Here is a 22,102-nt window from a genome sequence, read left to right as displayed (position 1 = left end):
CAGATCTTAGTTAACTTGAAAACAAACATTGAAATGGTCTGATGATGAGAGTCTGTCACTGTCCCTAAGGATCACAGGTTGTGCATGGCCTCTGCCCTGCAACCATCTATGCTAATCTCTGGACCTTGTGCAACCCCCAGCCACAGCCTTAAGAAGTAACTGGCTAGGGAGCCCTGACCTACATCCTTCCACAGCCTCATCACCCTTCTATCCGAAAATTTCATAAGCATTAAGGACTTTATCCTAGCAACCTATGTAGTAGGGCAGTATTTATTTTGTCTCCATTTCACAGTCTGTTGCATAGGGGTAGGTGACTTGTCCAAACTCAGAGATGTCAGCTGAATTCCAGAAACTCATCACCATGCTTGCCAGATGGTGGAAGGGGGCCCACAGGCTTAACTGTCTGCTGCAGCTGAGCAAGCCCATCTGCTGATCAGCCTTTAGCCACAAGAACAGGCAAATGCAAGAAGCAGAAAGGTCTAGTGACCAGAGTGCCAGGGACTGGCATTTAGTTTAGGTACAAAGAAATTAACTCATGTGCTCTACCACTACTCCTCTGAAGTGGAGGTAATAACACTATATAACTCACATGGTGATGGTGATGATAAATAATTAATGTCTCTATTGTGACCAAATTTATTAAACTCTTATGCTAGTGGGGGCCCGGAACCCAGGTCACCAACTTACCTGAAGAACTTACCCTTGAAGAGCCTTGTAGTCAAACTTCAACACAAAGAGCACGGTTTCCCTTTCCTGCGACATGAGCCCAACTAGAGAGACTTCCTATTTTAATTCAAGTTAATACCTGGATGTTCCCCCTCATCCTGCCATTGTTTATGGAGTTCTAATTATTACACACAACCATGTCCCAGTTTAATCCATTTTCTGCACGGAGACTTATTTCTCGTGTATGTAGAGCCTGGCCTAAAGATCACTGAGATCAATACAAAAAGCTCCCATTGGCTTTGATTGGCTTCAGACTGGGGACTAATGATGAAGTTCTATCCTGAGTTACATCTATGTCACAAACAAGGACAGACTATTGGACCACAGTACCCATACTTATAAATATGTATATACATGTCACTTTAATATTTATATATTTGTCATCTAAAATATTTATAACTGCATTCATGCATATTATATATAAATTGGTGAAGTTTATAATGCAAATAATTGTTTATTAAATATTTACTGTATATTAATATTTTATTAACTTTACTGTACACACAGTATGCGTACAACATGCATAAGATGAAGAACTGAAGTCCCTCTTAACAGTGGTTTTCAACCTGTTGTCCACAGACCTCTGGGCCAGCAGACTATGTCCAAGGAGTCCATGAAAGATGATTACACTCAATCAAAAGTATGTGAATACCCACACTTACAATTCAAAGGGGTCCACACCTCTATTCAATTTTTTTTAGGGGTCTGTAAAAGAAAAAATTGTTGAAAACCACTACTTTAAAAGATTACCATTAGCACTGTCAGTAGACAGCATTCAAAAGGATCGCTTTGACCTGTGAAGGATCTTTTCAAGATCTTACTGGTTTCCTAGAATAAGGCCTATAAGGAGATTATACAACTAAGCATAAAGGACCAAACTACCTATGGGCATAACTGCACAGAAGACAGTGAAATGACATGAAAGAGAATTCAACTCATCAGCAGGAATTACCAGCTCATGCTGATTTCAAAGGAATCAAAAGGTATGAAACATCAGTGGTGGAAGCTCTAGTATTTTACTTTGAACATGTTTGAAACCTCATTTTTTAAACACCAATAGGGTTTTCCCCAAAGAATACCAGGAGACATGGATGAAAACATCTCTACATTTTGAAAAGTTTCTCAAATCCAGGAGACGCTTGCTTTTGAACACAATTTGGAACAACTGCACCAAGCAATGTTAGTTGTGAGGAGTAGAAGATGCAACTCTCTCTAAAGAAATTTAGTCAAGTGCTATTTAAAAAACCCTTACAATTTGTCAAAATCATTATTTGCTAATAATTTCATCCCTTATCAGTCAACATAAAGATTCATGTAGTCACCAAACAATTATTTACCATTTCTTTCCCTTCCACCTGAATAGAATACGTTTCCTTTTCTTCCTCACCAAAATATTCCTCAATATGGTATCAAAATGCTGTAGTTTGCTTCGCTTTCTGTGTTGCCATAATTTACAATAAAGCTCAATTTTGCTGCTATGTTCAGAAAACTACAATATTTAGTGAATTCCCTCAATGACTATGCTAGCAGAAGACCTTGTCCTGTATTTGCATTTATTAAAGCCCTTGGAATAATGGATTTTCTATTAACTGCCAACATTATTTTGGCTATAGACTTCCAGGAACAGAAGATTTTCAGTTCAGCAAAGTATTCTCCAACTTCAGATCTTTTTTTCACGCTTACGTCTTTCATAGCTTTCACAGATGTTTAGGGTCGGAAGGGACCTCAGTAGATCATCTTTGCTTCTATAGAATATGTTCATAAAAGTATGAGAGCTCGTGCCATACCCTGTGGATGAAATCTAGATTTGAAAAAAAGAAAAAACAAGACCATGTCTCCCCACAAATATTACAAGCTTTAAAACTTCACCCAGCAGTAACATCCAGAACGCGTGAAGCCAAATGCCAAAATCAGGATGAAAAAATTGCGTTGCCTTTTAACAAAGAGATTTTTAGGTCCTCTTCATAATCAGTCTCTAAGAACAAAGCCCAAGGACTGTATAAACTCTGTTGCATCCCACCAGACCAATACTTATATCCCATTAGGTGACTATAATCTGTACCCATGTCAGATTCAAATCAACTGTGCATTTCTGGGTCTTAAAAGAAGCTGTAAAAATAAAACACAGAGAAACATCAAAGATTGTCCCCTCAGCTCCTTTTCTTAGTATTACCTTCTTGGGCCGCCACATTTAAATGAGGTTGGGTGAAGATGCACAAGTGGCCATTGTTTGACAGCTCACAGAAGTGGCCTCAGATAACTATGAACACATTCTCCAGCTGGCTTCAGTTAATCCCTAACTCAGAGTCCTCTAACGACAACCCATAAAATAAGAAAGTTAATGCCAGAAGGATGCACAGTACAAATGCATTCCTCGTTTATATTTTTATGACAACTTGATATATCGGCAGCATGTTTATACCAAAGGGCTGTATGAAAAACAACACCCCTTATGGCACTGAACTTTACCAAGAGCATGGATTCATAACCTTTTAGTGCTGATTAATGTTCATAATAAACTCTAATTTTAGCATAGAATGTGCTATATTCCATAACATGGCAATTCTGTTTACAGGTTTAAAACACTTCCGTGTCCGTGTCTTTTACTCTTCCTGACTTGTGTGAAGGGGAACGAGGTAGTAAGCCTCTCTGCACCCAATATCTGAAACAAGTGTTCTGGTTTTGTTGCCTTGTAATTAAGTGATTGCCAGGGTGGGGGGATTAAAAAATTGTGTTGCCTTTTAACAAAGAGATATTCAGGTCCTCTTCATAATCAGTCCCTAAGACTGGACTGTATAAACTCCGCTGGCATCCCACCAGAGCAATACTTATATCCCATTCCTGGCTAGAGATAAAATGCTGTTAGCTAAAAAGGCTAAAAAGTGTGTGTACATCACTCAGATTTCATATGTTGGCCGTGTGGTTTTATCACTCTCCAGGGGCTAAATAGCCATGTGACCTCCACTTCCAAGCTGAAACCTGGACCTTTGGCTCAGTAAGGAGACTCCAAGGGTATTTATACACATGCTCCAGGAGTGGGGGGAGAGGGCACCTTAATTAGAGCAACTCCAAGTGCTGCTCTAATTAAAGCACCCGGAGTGTCTAGTCTATCAGCATCCCCGTACTTAAAAATGGCAGCAGGGTCACTTTAACTAAAGCTTGTTCAGTGACCTTTAGTTAAGGCATCCCCGGCGCCATTTTTCAGTGCATGGACCAGAGCTGATCCAAGCAGGGTGTGGGGCCCGGGGCAAATCAGCCCATGTGGGGCCATGCCCCTGCTCTGATCTGGACCCCAGACCCAAAGAAGTTGCTGCTGCCAATGGTGGCAGCGGCACGAGCAGTGGGAGGGAAGTAGCAAGTGGCTGGATGTGGAGCCACCACTCCACCCAGCTCCGCAGGGCCCCCCAAAGCGCGGGGCGCAGGGCGGTTGCCCCGATTCACCACCCGCTAGGGACAGCCCTGGCAGGGACGCTGATATACAAGACTTCATAGATTTCATAGACATTAGGGCTAGAAGGGACCTCGGAAAATCATCCAGTCCAGCCCCCTGCCCCAGGGGCAGGAAGTCAGCTGGGGTCATAGGATCCCAGCAGGGTAAGCATCCAATTTTCTCTTGAAGGCGTTCAAAGTAGGTGCTTGAACCACCTCTGATGGCAGGCTATTCCAGACCTTGGGGGCTCGGACAGTAAAGAAATTCTTCTTCATGTCCAGCCCGAAATGGTCTTGCGGGAGTTTATAACCATTCTACCTTGTTGTCCCTTGGGGTGCTTGGTGAACAAACGTTCCCCCAGATCCTGGTGGACATCCCTTATAAACTTATAGGTGGCCATCAGATCACCCCTGAGCCTGTGCTTTTCCAGGCTGAAGAGCCCCAGGGCTCTCAGCCTGTCGTCGTAAGGTCTGTTTTCCTGACCTCTGATCGTGTGCGTGGCTCTCCTCTGGACTCTCTCAAGCTTCTCCACATCCGTTTTGAATTGTGGACCCCAAAACTGGATGCAGTACTCCAGCTGCAGCCTCACCAAGGCTGAGTACAACGGAAGAATGATGTCCTGGGATTTACTTGAAAAGCATCTATGGATGCAAGCCAGTGTTTTGCTTGCTTTACTAGCTGCAGCATCACACTGAAGGCTCATGTTCATCTTGTGGTCAGTCATGACCCCCAAGTCCCTTTCATCCATAGTGCTAGCCAGCATACCACTGCCGAGCCTATAAGCATGTTGCAGGTTTTTCCTCCCAAGGTGGAGAACCTTTCATTTTTCAGTGTTGAACACCATCAGGTTCTCATCTGCCCATTTCATGAGCCTATCAAGGTCAGCCTGGATCACCCTCCTGTCCTCAGGTGTGGATGGTTTACCCCAGAGTTTGGTATCATCGGTGAACTTGGCCAGTCTGCTTCCAACTCCAATGTCCACATCATTGATGGAGATGTTGAAAAACACAGGTCCAAGGACAGAGCCTTGTGGGACCCCACTGGTCACAGGGCACCATGACAATTGACTTCTGTCAACCACCACCCTCTGGGTCCGACCTGGCGCTGGAGCCTGCTGGAGCATGGCAATTACTGCACTCCAGCAGACTCAATTAATTGAGCCTGCTCCAAAGCACTGTAATTACAGCACATTAGAGCAGCCTTGCTACTCGTATATAGGCACCCTAAGGCAGCAGGAGCTAATTTTTCTGACATGCATGACACAAGGTAGACCCCCTGCCGAGCATCCTTCCAATCCACGATTCATTGCTCCAATCCTACTCTATCTTCCACTGTTCTCCCCGCTGGATCTGCCATGTGCCACACAAAGTGGCTGCACATGCCAACTTGTGGCATGTGTGCTGCAGGTCAGCTATTCCTAGTCTTCCTGCTCGAAGGCTCTTTTGCTACAGCTTGCTTCCTGACCTCTGTTCCAGTGCCGACAGAGTATGCCTTGCCCTGCCCACTCAGGAACATCAGACACCAACCATTCAGCAGAGCCATACGAACAGCCAAGATGGCCTGTGTTCCCCTTTTAACCTCAGTGCTGCTCTGGGGCTCTCGGGGCCTTTCCAGGCCACCTACTCCGACTAACTGCCAGTCTCTAGTGTGCCCAGAGGAAGTAAATGAGCACACAACAGACTTACTTTGTCAGCAGCACTCGGAGTTGGGAGGGAAGCTAGAAAGATAGCCCTTAGCAGTCCCAACATCCAGTCTCTATAGATACTACTCAGGGATATCTTCAGAAGATACTAGTCCGTGGGGCCCAAGTTGTTTAATTTAAAATGTCTCAAACTTGCAGAATCCAAGACAGGGTTCCCACGGAGCCCAGGTTAGATTCTTTAAGGGGAAGTGGGACAGGCTCAGATGCCCATAGGCGATGCGTATGTAAGGGGGGCACCACTCTGTGCTGCTGCTGCTGGATGCTCACTCCAGTCAGGCTGCAGCCCTGCGCCTGCACCCAGCCCTCAGCACAGAAATCTGGGGTAATGTGCCCCCTCCTGACACATCGCCAGTGCAGATGCCCTAAAGCTTCTGAGTGAAACTGGGGGGGGGGGGGGAAACGACAAAACACAGAGGTTATTGCTGACAGGTCTTACAGTTTAAGCCTGTTTGAAGGGCAGAAACAAAAAGGGCTTCATCTTTTTGAAGTATCACGGAGCTCTTGGGCACTGGGCCATGCTGCAATTTCCAGCATCGCTCGGTTTGCTTTTTTGTTTTTCACATGCAATTGGAGACTGGCTCTCACCGTCATATGTAAAATCTAACTGCAAATTTTCAGGTGTCACTAACCTCCTGGGTGGCCCCAGTTCAGGAAAGCCTGTGATCACATACTTGGCTGTGAGTACCTGTAGCAATGGGACTACTGCATCTGCTTGGATTTAAGCACATACAGGTTTCCCTTGATTTATGCAGGTTCTTTATATACAAATTCACTCTTATGTGATGAGCCTATTTAGACCCATAATTCATTATATGCAAGGCAGATTCACTCTTATGCGATCAGCATAGATGCCCCCCCACAAGCAGGTAAGTCTCTGGGGGGAGTAAAAAGGTGCTGTGGCTCCACTCACCCCAGCCCCGGCTGCAGCCGACGCCAGCTGCCTGCATCAGGGGACGGCGCAGCCCAGGAGCAGATGCAAGTGGGGACAGGCAGAGCATGGTGCAGCCCTGTGGCTGCTGGCGCTGGCCGCTCCCGTGGCTGCTGCAGCTGGGACTAGGGTGAGTGCCACTCTGTTCCCTCTACTTTGCTGCCTTGTGCAGCCCTGGGGCAGCACCCCGCCCCTTCCCTAGTTCCAGCCTCACTCTCTCCCTCCCTCCTTCCCCACCATAAGAACCTATCCTTATTTGTTGCATTGTAAAGTGGGTTCACTTTATGCAAACTCAATTTATGCACCGTTCTCTGGGAACACATGTACAGCATAAATTGAGGGAAACCTGTACTTAGGTACTAAACAGCAGCCTTCATCATTTCAGGTACCTGTTTTCAAGTTTCACGCTGAGCCCTGTGAATCTTGCCCGTGCCCCAGTTATTGAACTACAGGGGTGGCTGCATTATATCTGAATGAAGTATCTGTAAAAATCTGAAATTAAAGGCCCCACGTTAATGCAACCGATACAAGACACAAAAGGAAAGTGTCAAGCTCCATCCATTGCACCTTCAGCTGTAGTGTCTGTAGGCCTTCTGGACTCTTCACTCTTTCCCTTGCTAATTATCGCAAGAAGTACGAGGAGTTTTACACGACCAACAGCCAAGGTCAAACCCTACACTGGGAAGGTTCATGACCTTGCCATTACTGACCCTGCCAGGTCAGTTCCAGCCATACACGTTAAGCATCTCCAATGACCGGAGGATACGCATATTGTATTACAAGGGCTTCTTTTGTCATTTCACCGGGAAACATTTTAAATTGAATCTCTCGCCTTCATTTCTTCCCTCAGAGAGTTCTTGAACAGCCCTTGTTTAAACTGAGGTAGGAGATTAATGAGGACACCCAGGGCTCTCATGCCTGCCTAGCCATTAGTTTTGATAGATGAATGTTATTATACCTGTCCATGCTTAATTGTTTTCTACTCTGGCTACCTATAAGCTCATTAGGAAATGACTGCTGCTTCTCACTTCCACATGAATGATATAATCCTGATTACAGGGTTGCAGACAATGGAGGAAGGAGGGTTCTTTCTAAAGTATACCTACTGAAGTTTATTGTGCCTCCCGCAGCGACTGCCTCCATGGAAAATGTTAAGTAATACCAAAGATGTAGTTATCTCCCAAAGTGAAGTGCAGCGGGTGTTGCCTCACAGGTGGGTATTTGATTCACACTTGTTCTTTCAAACATGCCAGTCTCAGACCCAAAATCATTTAAAAATGTATTGCTCTGGGGAGAGAGAGTACTGTCAGGAAAGGCTAGAAACAAGGCAGCTTTGATGGCATGTACCACCTATTGGAGACCGTTCTTTCAGAAATGACATTAAGTCACAGACAGAAGGCAGGGTGACAGGTATTCCTGGTGCACTCTTCGAATTGCTCAAACAATCCCATTGAGGAAAAGCAAGCTTTCAAGAATAGATGCAAGGGGCAGGTGAAGAGAGTATGAAATCTGTCCCTTAACAACCAGTATATATTGTACTTAATACAATGGGAATTCAAAAGAAAAAAAAAACCTGTTCCATTTACTGTGTAAAAATAGAACAGGTGAATGAGGGCCACACACAAAAAAAAAAAAACAGGACAAAAAGCAAGGAGTATGCTTAGCCAAATTGACTTGCCTTAATGAAATTATGATTGCAGATGAAATAACGTTGCACAAAAATGCTCAGCTGCTTCATTTTTCAACCCGTTCTTTCACGGCTCAAAAATCCATTGCAAAAATCAATCATGTTTCAGATCCGTTCTTTTCATAGCAAGTGTATTATTCATGAAGTAATAGACAGTGTAGAGAAGGCGACATGTAAAAGTTAGGAATCTCAAAAGCTCTGGTGCATCCACCTCAACTCCCATGTATTAGCGGTGGAGCAATGTAATCAGAGGTGCAGAAAACACTGCGCCCTTAATACTGCTAAAATTCAAAGCAGTCCTGCTACCCACAATTATAAGCCCCCACTGGCAAGGTAAAAACCTCCAAGGGATAAGATACTAGTCCACGGCTTATGATGAACAGCAGATTAAGGTTCATGTTTAAATTTAATTTCAAAATCTGGTTTTCGCATAGCCTGTAATGGTGAAATTGCAGGAAAGCAGACTGATAACCACCTACCATCTGTGGGAGTTTTGACACTTTTTTGACTTTGAAATAGCCCTGCTTAACAAGACACTTTCCCACCAGTCTCCGTACAGTCCTGAGTGCAGCTAATGTATAATGGACACAAGAAATGAGGTCTATAACAAAAGCTAAAATCTTCCTCAGCTGGGTGCCTAAGCCCTGGCTTGAAAGTGCTGTTCTTGAAGTTTAAATAGATAGAGCCTCTATGGATTTAATCTAGCTGATTAACACTAACAGTGACCTCTAAAGAACTCTCAAGTCATTTACTAATCCACAGGAGAATTTATATACACGAGTACAACTGACCTATCGCATTATTGAGAGCTACTTGACTACAATCCCCGTACACTGATCAGAGAATAAATGCTGCGTGAAGTACAAAAAGACATAGCAGCAGCCAAATGGGGCCAGAAGACAACATGATAGTGAAGGGCAACAACAAGGTTTTCCATCCCCGGTGCGCCTCACTCTCACTCTGCGCTCTCCTGCGACTCAATAGGAAAGCTGAATCACTTAGCGATGTTTTGCAGTGGTTCATTTATATGCAGATTCTATCACGATTGTAATACCTAGTATAGCCTGAAAAAGAATAACGCGTTGTACTGCTTTTCATTACACACATTCCTAGAGACATGTTGCCTTGAGAAGAAAAACACAGAAGAAAGAGAGAGTGAGGAAGAAGAGACTTGCTTGAGATGCTCTTTACAGCAAGGTCATTTTTGTTGCTCTGCAAAAAATACTTTTCCTCTCGTTCTGGAATGCCAGCATTGCTGCAGACACCTCTACAGAAACAGAAAATCTGCCGCTACACAAGACGTCCGGCTCTTCCGGCTCTCTCGGCTACTACAAAGTTATCTCTTGAATTCCTAAGGAAACACCAAAGCAGGGCTGTGAAACTCACCCGGGACTCCAAGCCAGATGACAATTGCTGGGCTCCCCACCGACCAGATCCAGCCCAGGGCAGAGGCAGCTGCTGTGGCTACCACAGCTGCAGTAGGTCCAGAGGTGGCAAGCTCACCACCGATAGCTATGAGCAATGGGGCCAAAGGGCCCCAAAGTCCATGGCAGGCCACACTGCCCTACTTCCAGTAGTCCCCTGGGATGGACAGAGTGGATCTACAAGCCAGATCTGGCTCACGGACCATATGTTTGACACTCCTGCACTAGAGGACTAGTTTTTCAGAGCGGCTTGAAGCCCAGTTACCGTGATTACCTGATTTTCCATGAAACTCCCCAGTTATCAGGGAGTCCAGACAAGCACAATGAGCACGCTTCCCAAACCAAGTCCAGGAGAGCTCAGCAACGTGCTGAATTTTTTAAAAATCAGGCCAATTGCTGTGTACCTGCTGAGGTCTTGGAACATGCCAAATGTCCAAACATCCATTCTTTTCTCAGTCAGCTTTGACTTTGATGGCTTGGTCATATGTGGAGAATGGGTGATGGCCATATACCCAAGGATCTCTTGTTTGGAGAACACCTTATGGAAAGAAAAATACGCAGGTATCCTTACCTCCATTTCAAAGATGTTTGCAAGAGTGATATAAAGTCAATGAATATTCAGTCAAACTACTGGAAGAAGATCACTGAGGATCGAAGTGCCTGGAAACAGTCTATCAAGCATGGAATGAAGGCCTTTGAGGAAAGAAGAACCCAGCATACAGAGGAAAGAAAAACCCTGCACCACATTCAGGACTGTTTGATATGAACTTCACATGTGATAATGCAGAAGGGACTGTCATTCAAGAATTGGGCTCTACAGCCACGCTTGCAGATGTTCAACAAGATGCCTCAGTTTGTGCAAATCTATTGTCACATGAGACAGACAGATGCCTATCCATCTATTTACCTACCTACCAACCTGGGGGCCGAACTCCTCTAAAAACGTGTCCCCGTGTGCTGTGAACCTTGGGGAGAGAAAAAGGCAAGACGGTAGGTAATAGTACTCTTTCAACTACTTTCAACATAACACAGTACTGTTAAGCAAAACAGACCAGGGACAGACTATTTTAGACTGTCAGTAATGCTTTGAGCAAAAATTGTCCTACACGGGAAAGACAAAGTTTTAAATGCCTTTTAAAACTCCATAATCCAACTAACCTGTAACCTTCCCATGAAAGATCAACATTACAGTGCTTATGTTCATCCATGTGAATCTATGTAGTTAGTCACAAGTAACTGACAAAGAACAGAGCAGTCATCCGCTTTTGCTCATGAGATGACACTAATACATCCCTGGTCAAATTATCTGCTTGTGCAGAAGGTCAACAGAATAAGAGCAGCAAAGCATTTTATTCTTGCTCTTTACAGGTGGTTGACTTCTAAATAAAGACACAGACACAGACACATGCCTGCAATGCTCCTTTTGCTGTCTCTTAGCCTTTTTTTAAAGGCTTTGGTACATATAGTCCTCATAGCCCTGAACAGTTACTGAACCATCCTATTCCACACTACATAATTCTTGGGCACAACCCGTCTTTGATTGATACACTAAGCTTCAATGTCTTACAGAGTGAGTCCGGTTTTTTGTGGTTAACTGAAAGACAGATTACATGATATAAAGCAGAATATTTCACAGGGTGCATTTAATCAATGAGTCCTTTAGCTTTTATAGTCACCCTGGTCACAATAGCAGATGACCTTGGCATTTTTACTTCTCAAAATCAAAAGTATGCATTTCTTAACATTCTTTTTTCTTCAATCTTCTAACTCGAAATCCTACCATCCCAGAGTTGTATTTTTATTTGCCAGTTACCTCAAAGAGATTACAATAAGTGATGTACGTATATATATGATCGATATGCCTGTAAGGAGATGGAATTCATATTGATCTTCAGTCATGCAGCACATATGGCTTCTTGTCATAATCCTTTTGCCATAAACACAAGCATTGCTCCTACAAGCTGGATGTTTTTTCTCATTACTGTTACATTGGACCATTCTGTCTTCTCAGCTTTCAGGTCACTATTCTGAAAAGCAATTCACCTTTGTTTCCATGCTTTTCAGAAGAGAAGTAGCACTCAGCATCATACCGAAACAGCAGCAAGATACAGCTTGCTTCCATGGCCAGAAGGGCACTGCTTCCTAAAGTAACATTATTACATTCTTCCCAACATTTTTAATATGTAGTCCGGTGTCTAATAATAAGACATTGGCCCTTAGAGTCCAATTTTCTCCCATTACTATCAAGACAGGCTATGAGTGATCTTGCTTGCTCACCTGCTTCGAACAAATAACTAAACCAGTGGTAATATGCAGTTGCCCAAACTTTTAATAAAGCATTTCTTTCCTTTGCAATGCTAGGTGTTCTCAACCCTCTTCATTTCTCTACTCTCAAATGCTGACATACAAAGATTTTTTCATGTGAACATGTATATCACACATTACATGGATGAAAAATGTTAGCAAGCTGCTACAGTGCGTTCAAATCCCAGCTAATTTGTTCGCAGTTTATGATCATCGTTTGAAAGAAGCGAAGAGATCTGATGCTCCTGACTTGAGCTATTTGGGAAATTTTCAGCTGAAACTTTTTTTCCAATCAGAAAATGCCAGTTTGTTACAACCGAATTTTTTGTACAAAATTTTGCATTGGGAGAGGTTTCTCTGGCTTGCATTCAAATCCCCGGTCTGAATCGAGTCTCCTACACCTCCGGCATATGTAGGTTAATCATGCCTCTGAGGTAGATATTTCTGTCTCCCTCTTCCTTCAAAAACCTTTGAAAAGTCTTGGTTTCATCCTGAAACCAAAGAAAAGCTTTGAAAAAAAACTTGAAGCTTTCGCTGGTTGGGAAAGCAGTTTCCCACCCACCTCTTCCTTCAGATTATGTGCCATCAAATGCTCTGATGTGCAGTAATAGTGCTTGAAGTACTATTCTTAGCTGTATCAAGTGGGATGAGTGCTGAACGTTGAGAAAAATGCATTAGCTTATTTGTTTCATCATGTTTGCAGAAAGGGTTGTGTTTTTGTCTCCTCCTAAATGATTCCTCTCTGGATGGGGATTTAGTGTCTCATCTATATTAGTAGTCATACCCCGCACTGAAGCTGACGCACTTACACGGACAGCTTTACTTCCAATCATTCTGATTCTCATAGACTTACCATATCTTGTAAAATCGACCAGTAATGAGATTTTGTTTGCTGTGAATCAGATGGAGGCTTTCAGCCTGCAATAATTAACATCTACATATGGGTTTATGGGTCAAGGCATTTCCAGCAGTCTCTGATCCTACATCAACCTTGACTCTTTGTGATCTTTTGCAAATAAATTAGTGTCCTGATGGGTATGTCCCATACTCACTGAACAGCTAAAACAGTACCTACCAAAATCTCTACTTTCAAATAAAAAACTTCTGATAAAATGGAACTGGTAGCTACCTATGCAAAATGACTTAGCACTCGGTTTTAAAAAAATCAAAGTATTCTTGTAAGAAACGATATAAACTGTCAATCCTCCGGATCATGGTGTACGTACAAGAGGTCTAGGATCATCACACCAAGACTTTGACATGTACACTTAGGCAAGCATATGGAGGAGTAGAGGCTGCTCATGACCTACCATTCCCCGTTTAGACCATTGAGACAGAATCCAAAGGCCAGACCAAGTTCAGATGTTCAGTGCCTCAAAGGTCATAGCTTTTATCAGAGAGCAACAGATAAGAACTGCTGCTGACAGCTTAACACCACAGCGAGGTGCATTTCTTTCAAGATAATGCCCCTTAGCCTTTCTCCAACCAAAGAGTACCCACAAGGCAGTGGGGGCTAGGGTTTTTGAAGTGCCCTATACATATCTTACTCTGGGGACTGCAACACTGATATTTTATAGACGCTACCGTGCCACAAGTAGCCCCACCAGGTTGCCACAAGGCCCTCCAGTCACGCGCAGTTTATGGACATACCCTATACGGTCTCATAAGATCATACACCGATCAAATGGAGACTCAAGGTAAAATATACACGTTCTACCACGTGCCTGTGCCCAATACAAAAGCCAACCCAGGTAGTGTTAGGACCTTAAATCTGTTACCTTCTTGTGGCTGCTCATCCACAGAAGCAAAATGAGTTCTCTCTCATTGACTTACCCTTATATTAGCACCAATTTTCACCAGATAGCATTCAAGCCATGCAGCAGGGTCACTTGCAGTGTTACTCACCTTTTCAAACAGAGGAGGAGTGGGGTCAAAGATATGGCCTGCGAGCTAGATCTGGCCCCCAGTGCTGGGCACAGGTGGGGCCTGAGCAGGACCTTCTCCTACCCCCCACATGCTGGATCCAGTGCCCACAGAGACTGGTCTAGGACTGCGCTGTATGTGGCAACCACTCCAGCCAACCTGAGGCAGGCACTGCATACAGCATGGGTCCCAGAGCAAGTGCTAGGTCCACTGGATCATCCAGATCAGGCACTGGCATGATGGGGGCTCCATGGGTCCCCTGCGTGCTAGAGCCAATGCCTATTCCAACTGGTCTGGGGCTGTGCCGCATATAGCACCTGCTCCAGCCAGTCCAGGATCCAAGCTGCGCATGGCATCTATCCTGTAGGACAGGGGAATTGGTCCATGGGTCTGATCCAGCCCATGGGGCCATACCTGCACCATTCATCTGGCTCATGAACCAGTTCTGGGCCACAGGCCAGGTGACACCCCTGATTGAGAATATAGGCCCACCTGTTGTTCTTTTTAGTATCAGGTAGCAGGGGATTTTGAGACCTGAACCAAAGGCCAAGGTATGAGCATCACCATTTCTGCATGCTTCTGTGTCGTCCAACTCCAGTCCAGATCAACATTTCATAGGTAATAGCACCTACCAGACTGCTATCTATCCTCTCTTCAATGGTCCTATCTGATATGCTCATCTAACAGCCTCTTGAACCTGCTGCCCCCATGTGCAAATATTTTGATGAAGCCTTATTAGATTGATTAACAAATTTTAGACTGGGTAAGGATTCACTAGTAAAATTCCAGTGCAGTTATTAACTCTTGATTCATAAATGCTCGCTTTGGAAGTGTAAAGACTAACGTTATGTCTCCATAGTTGACTGACTTTCAAATAGTACATACAGTGGCACACACTTTCCTCACAAAATAAAACGTCTATCTATTACATACCATAATAGAGTCTGACCTACTTCCTAAGTACGCTTCCAAATACTGCTGCTGTGGCCTATTTGCATATAAACTTCTCCTATCAACAGCAATTAAGCAAGAGTCCTTTGAAATATCATGTAATAACCTAGCAATAATAATGAAAGCGGCACTGTTGTTAATGTGAGATGGTAACACTGAGACAAAGACTTAATGGAATTGCTTATGAGAAAGAAACTCAAGAAAAGGCCTTTAGGAATTTAGATAATGATTGAGAGGGGAATTTCAGAAGTTTTTCTTCAATGAAATTTTCTCTTTCTGCTTTGCTGTGCTTGGAAAATGAACGTAATAGGGCTTAATAATAGCTTCACTTTGTAGTTACAAATGTGCAGAATATTTTTCTAAGTACACTGCCTTCTGTGCTACTACATTCAGTTCCTTTTGGGTGCAGATGATGGGTGAATAAAGGGAGGTTAGCTACAGCTCCCTCTTCCCAGAGCTAGCTTTATTCAGTGATGGCAGAATTTAGAGTACCCCATAGGCTGCTCCACTCTCTTCACCTAATTATGACTCTCAAGGAATCATCTCTCAGGTGGGTATATAATGCCACCCCAGCCTCCTAAGCCAGGAGGTACACAGGAACATGCCACATAAACTTGCTAGACAGGATGTATTCCTCCCCAGGACAAGGGGCATGGACATTTTCTCCTAACCTTTCATTACTGTAGCTGGCAGCTTCATCATATCCTTACTCCTATGCTAAAACTTGCATTGACTGCAATATGCAGGATCAACCCTTTAGATACAATTGGCAGCTACCTGTGGCAAAATGAATAGCTAAACTGCAAAGAAGGACTCTTAGCCTGGCTTAACACCTTACTTATTGTAATAGTCAGAGCACAAGTCCTAAATAAGGAACTCTTGACATTTAAGCCTTTGTATTACTCTACAGTAATGCAGTTTAGAGGGGGAAAAATATTGCTATGGCAACAAATTATTGCTGCTCTCCTTTAAAAGGAATGTCTATTGATTTTTTACTCCGATACAGAATCTTCTTACACATCATAAAAGTGAAAGGGAAAAGGTGATACTTCACAGCATTACCAGAGTCTCTGACTTCCTAATTCAATTGAATTTTTAAAGCTTTTACAGCAGAAAATAAAACTAAGGCCCCATCAGCATGCTTACTTTTCTTAGAGCCCAAACCATTTGAAGATGAGTGATAAATTAATATTTGGGGACTTTATCAGAAATGCAAAATATTAAAAGGTGGGGAAAGGCCTCCAACCTAATGGCACACACCAGCTTTTTCCTAACCTGGAAGGATTGTGAAAAAAAACGGGAAAGCAGGTCCCCAAGATCCCATGTCCTATTCTCCAGGTCCTTCCACAAAAAGGCAGCAAAGAAAGCAGCCTTGTAGGATTCCTTTAGCTTATGGCATTTCTTTGGCTGATGCACGAGGCATCAGAAACCAGCCAGAAAGATGTGGCCAGAGTGCATGACTTGCCAGTAGTTCCTCCAAGGTAATGGTCGGTCCAAGAATAATTTTGCTCAGCTCTACCTGCTTACGTGCTTGAACTGGTCACCAAGACTGAGGAAGGAAGTGCGAATCCCATCCCTGCATCAAGGGCAAGAACAGAACCCAAACTGTAGAGCAAATCTGAGAAGTTTCACAACCTGTTTGATATATGTTCTTCTTTCTATCCCAGTTATTCATCCGGATTTCATCCCTGATCTCAGAACCATCCCTACCTCCTTGATACAGTAGCTTGAAGAGAAAAATAAAGAAAGCCATTGAGTAAAAAAGCTGCCAGAGGAACGGAGCAGCAGAAGGGTAAGAGGGAAGACACTGTTTCTCTTAGCTTCATTTGAGAGAGGCCCAAGAGGGTGCTGAAAATAGCTGCAGAATCAGAAAGTGCTTAGAAGTGTGGAGCACAGTCATGTAATTTCATCTCTGTGAGCTCAGGGAAATGCAATGAAATCATGGCAACCTTTCAGAAACCATTCTTTACAGAAATGGCCAGGCAGGAAGCAAGACACTTTCCCTGCTCAGTTCTGAGGGACTCCAAGAGAATTATGCAAACTAAATCCACCTCCCTAAATGTGCACTGCTGAGTTATAAAACGAAAAATGCTACTTCTCATACTAGACTCCAGCCCACCTCCCAGGCTCCTCTACACCCTCCTTCCACTTCTGATCATTGTGCCTGGAAAATACATTGTGATCAAAGTCTTACCGGTATTTTACTTTATGCACCCAAGCGGCATTTCTCCAGCTGCCTAACCACCATTTTGCACCTTTACCCCCAGTTTGCAATCCTATTCTACATACAGTGTGGATGCAGTGTGGTTGCATAAGCATCCACAAAGCTGCTGAGCATGGACAGTAAGGTGAGCATGGAGTGAGCAGGCATGCAGGTCCAGATCCACAAAACTGGGCATAAGTCCTGAAACTGTGGCCCAGGAAAAATGGAGAAGGCAGGGTGGGGAGAGGTGGGAGTGGGAAGGGATGGCAGCCTCTCCAGTATTTTAGCCCACTGGTTAGGGCACTCGAACTATCCTTCATCCTCTGCTGACATCGTCACCATTCACAGATTTCCATATTAATGAATTATTTAGTCAGATTCTCTGAGGGCAAATGAACCCTTTGGATGCTGCTTCACGAGCCATATCTGCGGAAATGCTGTCCTTCTCTTGAGCAAATCTCAAAGGTGGTTTCCGCTTCCTGTGACTTCCGCAAACCAACGTTCCTTCTTTTGTTTTTCCCTTGTAAACGTGCAAAGAGACCCTTAGCTCTCTAATACTGCAAATAAAAGCTTAAATAGAGCAATATGCAGTGGGCAAAGTTAAGCGCTTGCATAAACCTGTATAGGACGGCAACCTGGGTGTTACTCTTTCCAGGACTGTATCTTTAGATTTTAGCCCCGTGATCCCAATAAAAGAATTTCCCCCTTTTTATAGCACTAAAAGAGTACTCTGTCACTGTGCTGAATCAGGACACTGCCTCTCTGCAAACATTATAGATGAGTGTTATATATTACTAGTTGTTTGAGGATGATCAGGATCTATCTAGGTCATAAAGTAGCCATTTCCTTTACCCTTTTAAAAAACTCATCAGCCGACAGAGCTAGTGTACAAAAACATAAATAACAAGCCCTGAAAGCACTGGAATTGCAGCGATCGCCATTTCGAATGTCATCGTTTGCTACCTGTCACCACCCTGCGTGTTTGTCAAACGCAGGAGATAATTGTGCAACATCTACAGGAAAATGCTGGCTTTTAATAGCAACTAAGATAAAAGCATGAAGTCAACAAGGAAAAAAAAAAAAACCTGATAAATCATGCAAATACGAACTCCAGACCAAAATCTAAGCAGCCAAGCAAAATCTACCGTTGATCCAATGTAGCAAAACAAACTTCCGAACAAGCGTTTAGAAGACGAGCTGAGGCGGAAATGCAAGCCTCCCATATGCTATATTTATTGCATTCAATTAATTTTTGCAAGGCTTTCAATGGAGCTCTCTTCTATTATGATGATTATTACACTGTACTTGACAGAAGAGACAGCTGTGAGAATCACAAAAAAAACAACCCAAAAAAACAAAAAAAAGTATTCGCTAACATCACTCTTGGCAACAAACGGCTGCATCTAATGAAAAAAAAAATTCTCTCTAAAGAAAAATACATTTCAACTAACTTTGGTTTCAGCTTGTTTCCATCACGTCAGTCACTTGAGAGAGGAGGCTGTGAGGAGCCTCTGAGGCCAGAGGGACCATTTTCAAACTCGAATATAGACCCATAGGGACTTCCCCATAATGAAAGCAACAAGCAGACTTAGGAACACCAACAGGAACAAAAGCATCAATCTTTCACTGGCTACCGCCCAGCACATCCACACAATTTCATCATGATCTTCAAATACACATATTTCAGGCAGAGTTTCAACAAGTCAGCACCTCCCCATGCCCTACTGGCCTTCTACCCACTTAATCCTTCAAGGAGGGAGGAGCAGAGGCACATTTTGGAGGCACTGCTGCAGGTGGCTAATTAGCTCCGGCTCTCAGCACAGCTAATGAGTTCATTTGCATTCACCAGACTCTGCACACCTAATTAGTCCAGGCCTGTGCCACATTCACATGGTCACACTGCTTCTGGGTCAGCCTCAGCCGACAGAGGAAGACCTGCCTGGTGCCAATCCAGGCCCAATTGTTCCTCAGGGACTCAGTCGTGAAATTTGGGACTGTTCCAGATCATTCAACATAGCTGGTGGCTTTAGCACTGTGTCCTGACACAGCAGCTATAGACACCTTCACCCCATGGGAAGATACTCATCAGAGAGTGCCTCTGGCTTTGCCTTTTCTGCTAAATATCCATGAGCAGTTCTACTGTAAAATCCTAATGGAGACAGGGCAGTAGAGATTTCCTGCAAGGTCAAGTTTGGGTGGGGGCACAGCGTTGCCTTCACCTAACAGCCCCATGGTAAAAATCACAGGTGCCTCACCCTCAAGAGGCCTTTGCAGTAAGAGGAGTGGCATGCATTAGCTCCTACACTGAAAAGAAAAGTAAAACCATCATTAACAAGGCACAGCTCAAGACAGCTCTCTGGACCCAGTGCCAGGAAAAGCAAGACAGATACCAGGGGTGTTTCTAGAGTCAGCTACCCCCAGCTTGGTTCAACACCAGACAGGCCTGATCCTACAGAAGGATTAGGAAGTCCTACACATAACACCTTTCCAGAAGCTGTAAGAGGAGCCTCACAGGAGAAGGAGATCCCCATTGTAAGACATATCCCCTTGCACTGCTGAACTGGTCACTCTCACCTGAGGCAAATCCACTGGCAGAGGAGTTGTGGGGTCCCTTTGATTCAGGGGTGCAGGAGCTGCTGAGCACACCCTCCCACCATTTGCAAGCAAAGCAGGGCTGGTGGCATCCTGCTGCTTTATAGCCGCACGCAGCACCCCACGGTGGCAGGATTGCAGTGGTGCACGTTTCCTCTGAAGCAGGGCAAATCTGCTCTGAGGCTCTGAAAAGGGGCTTGGAGCAGCAATTGCTAAACAAGCTAAATTGTGTTGTGAAGCATTGTGGCCAGCCCCAGGGCCCTCCAGAGTTAAAAGCATGAGCTTTTTCAGCTGGAAACAAAGAGCTAAACTTTGGAATTGGGGACTGTAACAAATTCATATCTTCTGTGGCTTGGACTTGAAAGGTGGTTCAGCTAGATCCCAACGTGTTCAAACATCAGAAGGCAAAACAGGAAATGAGTTGAAAGCTTCCAAGATGCACAGCAGGAGCTCCAAAGCAAAGGGGTGGGAACAGACCGACTCCATCTACTGGAGATGAAGGCAGACGGCTCTAGAGGGTGCCCAGCACCTTTTGAAGCTGAATGGCTGAAAGCTCTAGGGCCCAGAAGCACCTTGCCAGCATCGCTTTCCAGAAAAGGAGATTTTAGCCACCAGATCTTGTTGTTTCATTAGATCTTTTTTTTTTCCTTTTCTTAATCCCGGATGGGGGAAGGAAGGAGAAAGTATTTGAAAGACTGTACAAATGGAATGAACTATTAGTGCTCATTACCAAAATTATACATTTCATGTCTAGGCGTACAGCACCGTAGATAGCACTTTTTCTTACTTGTACAAAACAACATTTTCTTTTTCAACTGCCTTTTAGCAATGGGTATAATCATAATCCCTAGTGACATATGCAGTGATAGCAACTGACTACTTGCTCTCTCTCCAGCACTTTATTTCCAGAGATGCTGAGTTTAATTAGCTCCACAGTATTCAAAGGAGCAAGCGGGTCACCTTAATGTCAAATCTCTAGTAGTCATCTTCTTTTTTCCTCTCCCCTTTTTATTTTTCTTAGTGTTTTCCTTTTGTCCTGGATTCTGTGAGCGAGTTCCTTAGTGTCAGATCTCTCTGCTGTGGTACGTTACTGAAGCACCGCACTCTAGCTAAGGGGGCAAAATAGATTTGTGAACTGTAATGTTCGTAGTGTGAGAGGATGGGAATTTCAGAGACATTCAATGCTCAGAATGAATGCCACCAGCATTATCTGGCCAGAGATTGTTCTTACATATTATAAATACTGCAAAATATTGAGACAGTCAAAGACAAGTAGTAGTCTATTTTTGGCTAGACGTCATCATCTGGAGAGGCGGCCCAACTCTTTTCTCTTTCCCACCCACCAGTTTCTCCTTTCTATTTTGGGAAACAAAAAAAAACTCTGTAACAAATGGAAAGATCTGTCATGGGCCCAACATGCCAATATAACGCCCAGGGACACTGCCAAGCCCAATAGCCTTCAAAAAAGACCTGGTCAAAGTTTGGGTTCGCAGGGAAGCATGTACATATGATGCTGATGTGTCCAGCATAGGGTGTTTCTATAAGGTTGAATAGTTGCCTGTTCCTAAAAGCAGAACAGGCAGGCCAAGAGGATAGCACAGGCTGTCACATCCCAACTACACAGCAGTATATTGCACTGTTCAGTTGGAGACAGAATCCAATACCAGCGCTAAGAGCTGGAATAATTGATTCTCTCCCCACCTCTGCTGTCTGATCGGGTGCAGGTCCTTGAGTTTCCTCTCCTACCCCTTGTCTTTTAGAAATAGCTGCCAATCTCTTTAGGCAGATCTCTACCACAGAGATATTTCAACCCAGGTCCGAAGCCAGGGACTCTAGGTATTAGCATAATGTAAAGAACAAAGGCTGCATTTGGAAAGTTTACATTTCAAACTCTCTTTCTGCTGCTGGAAAAAGGATGTTTTAGGAAAGTTTCTGCAGTGACCCCCTTAGCTTTGTCAGGGTCCCTTTTGATTGCAGTATTCTTTAAGCATAATTACATACCATATAACACATATCCTACATATTTCGGATCTGCTTATTATCACAGTCATCTCATTAGCACAGAATTGTGTTCAAATGAATTGGATATATTTGGGTTTATAACAAGAGCTGTTCAATGGATGCAAAGTCTAAGTAGTTTCTTGTTTAATTAAAGCCAGTGCACTCCTCGTGAATGATGCTGGATTGACAGCCTCAGAGATAAAAGACTGGACTCTCAGCTACTGTAGATCA

At 43.8% G+C, this 22,102-nt stretch overlaps 1 long non-coding RNA gene across 1 annotated transcript in view; it reads right to left on the bottom strand.

The window, feature by feature from the left end:
* Positions 1–19,930, bottom strand: part of LOC132252232 (uncharacterized) — a 109,090-nt gene extending 89,160 nt beyond the window's left edge. Inside the window, exon 1 of the long non-coding RNA XR_009464131.1 lies at positions 19,853–19,930. This is a non-coding gene — a long non-coding RNA (uncharacterized LOC132252232). The remainder of the gene's footprint in view (positions 1–19,852) is intronic.
* Positions 19,931–22,102: the final 2,172 nt, after the last annotated feature.

The sequence above is a fragment of the Alligator mississippiensis genome, chromosome 8 (assembly GCF_030867095.1).
Source record: "Alligator mississippiensis isolate rAllMis1 chromosome 8, rAllMis1, whole genome shotgun sequence".
NCBI classification, from domain to species: domain Eukaryota; kingdom Metazoa; phylum Chordata; order Crocodylia; family Alligatoridae; genus Alligator; species Alligator mississippiensis.
This window is presented reverse-complemented; position numbering and strand designations above follow the sequence as displayed.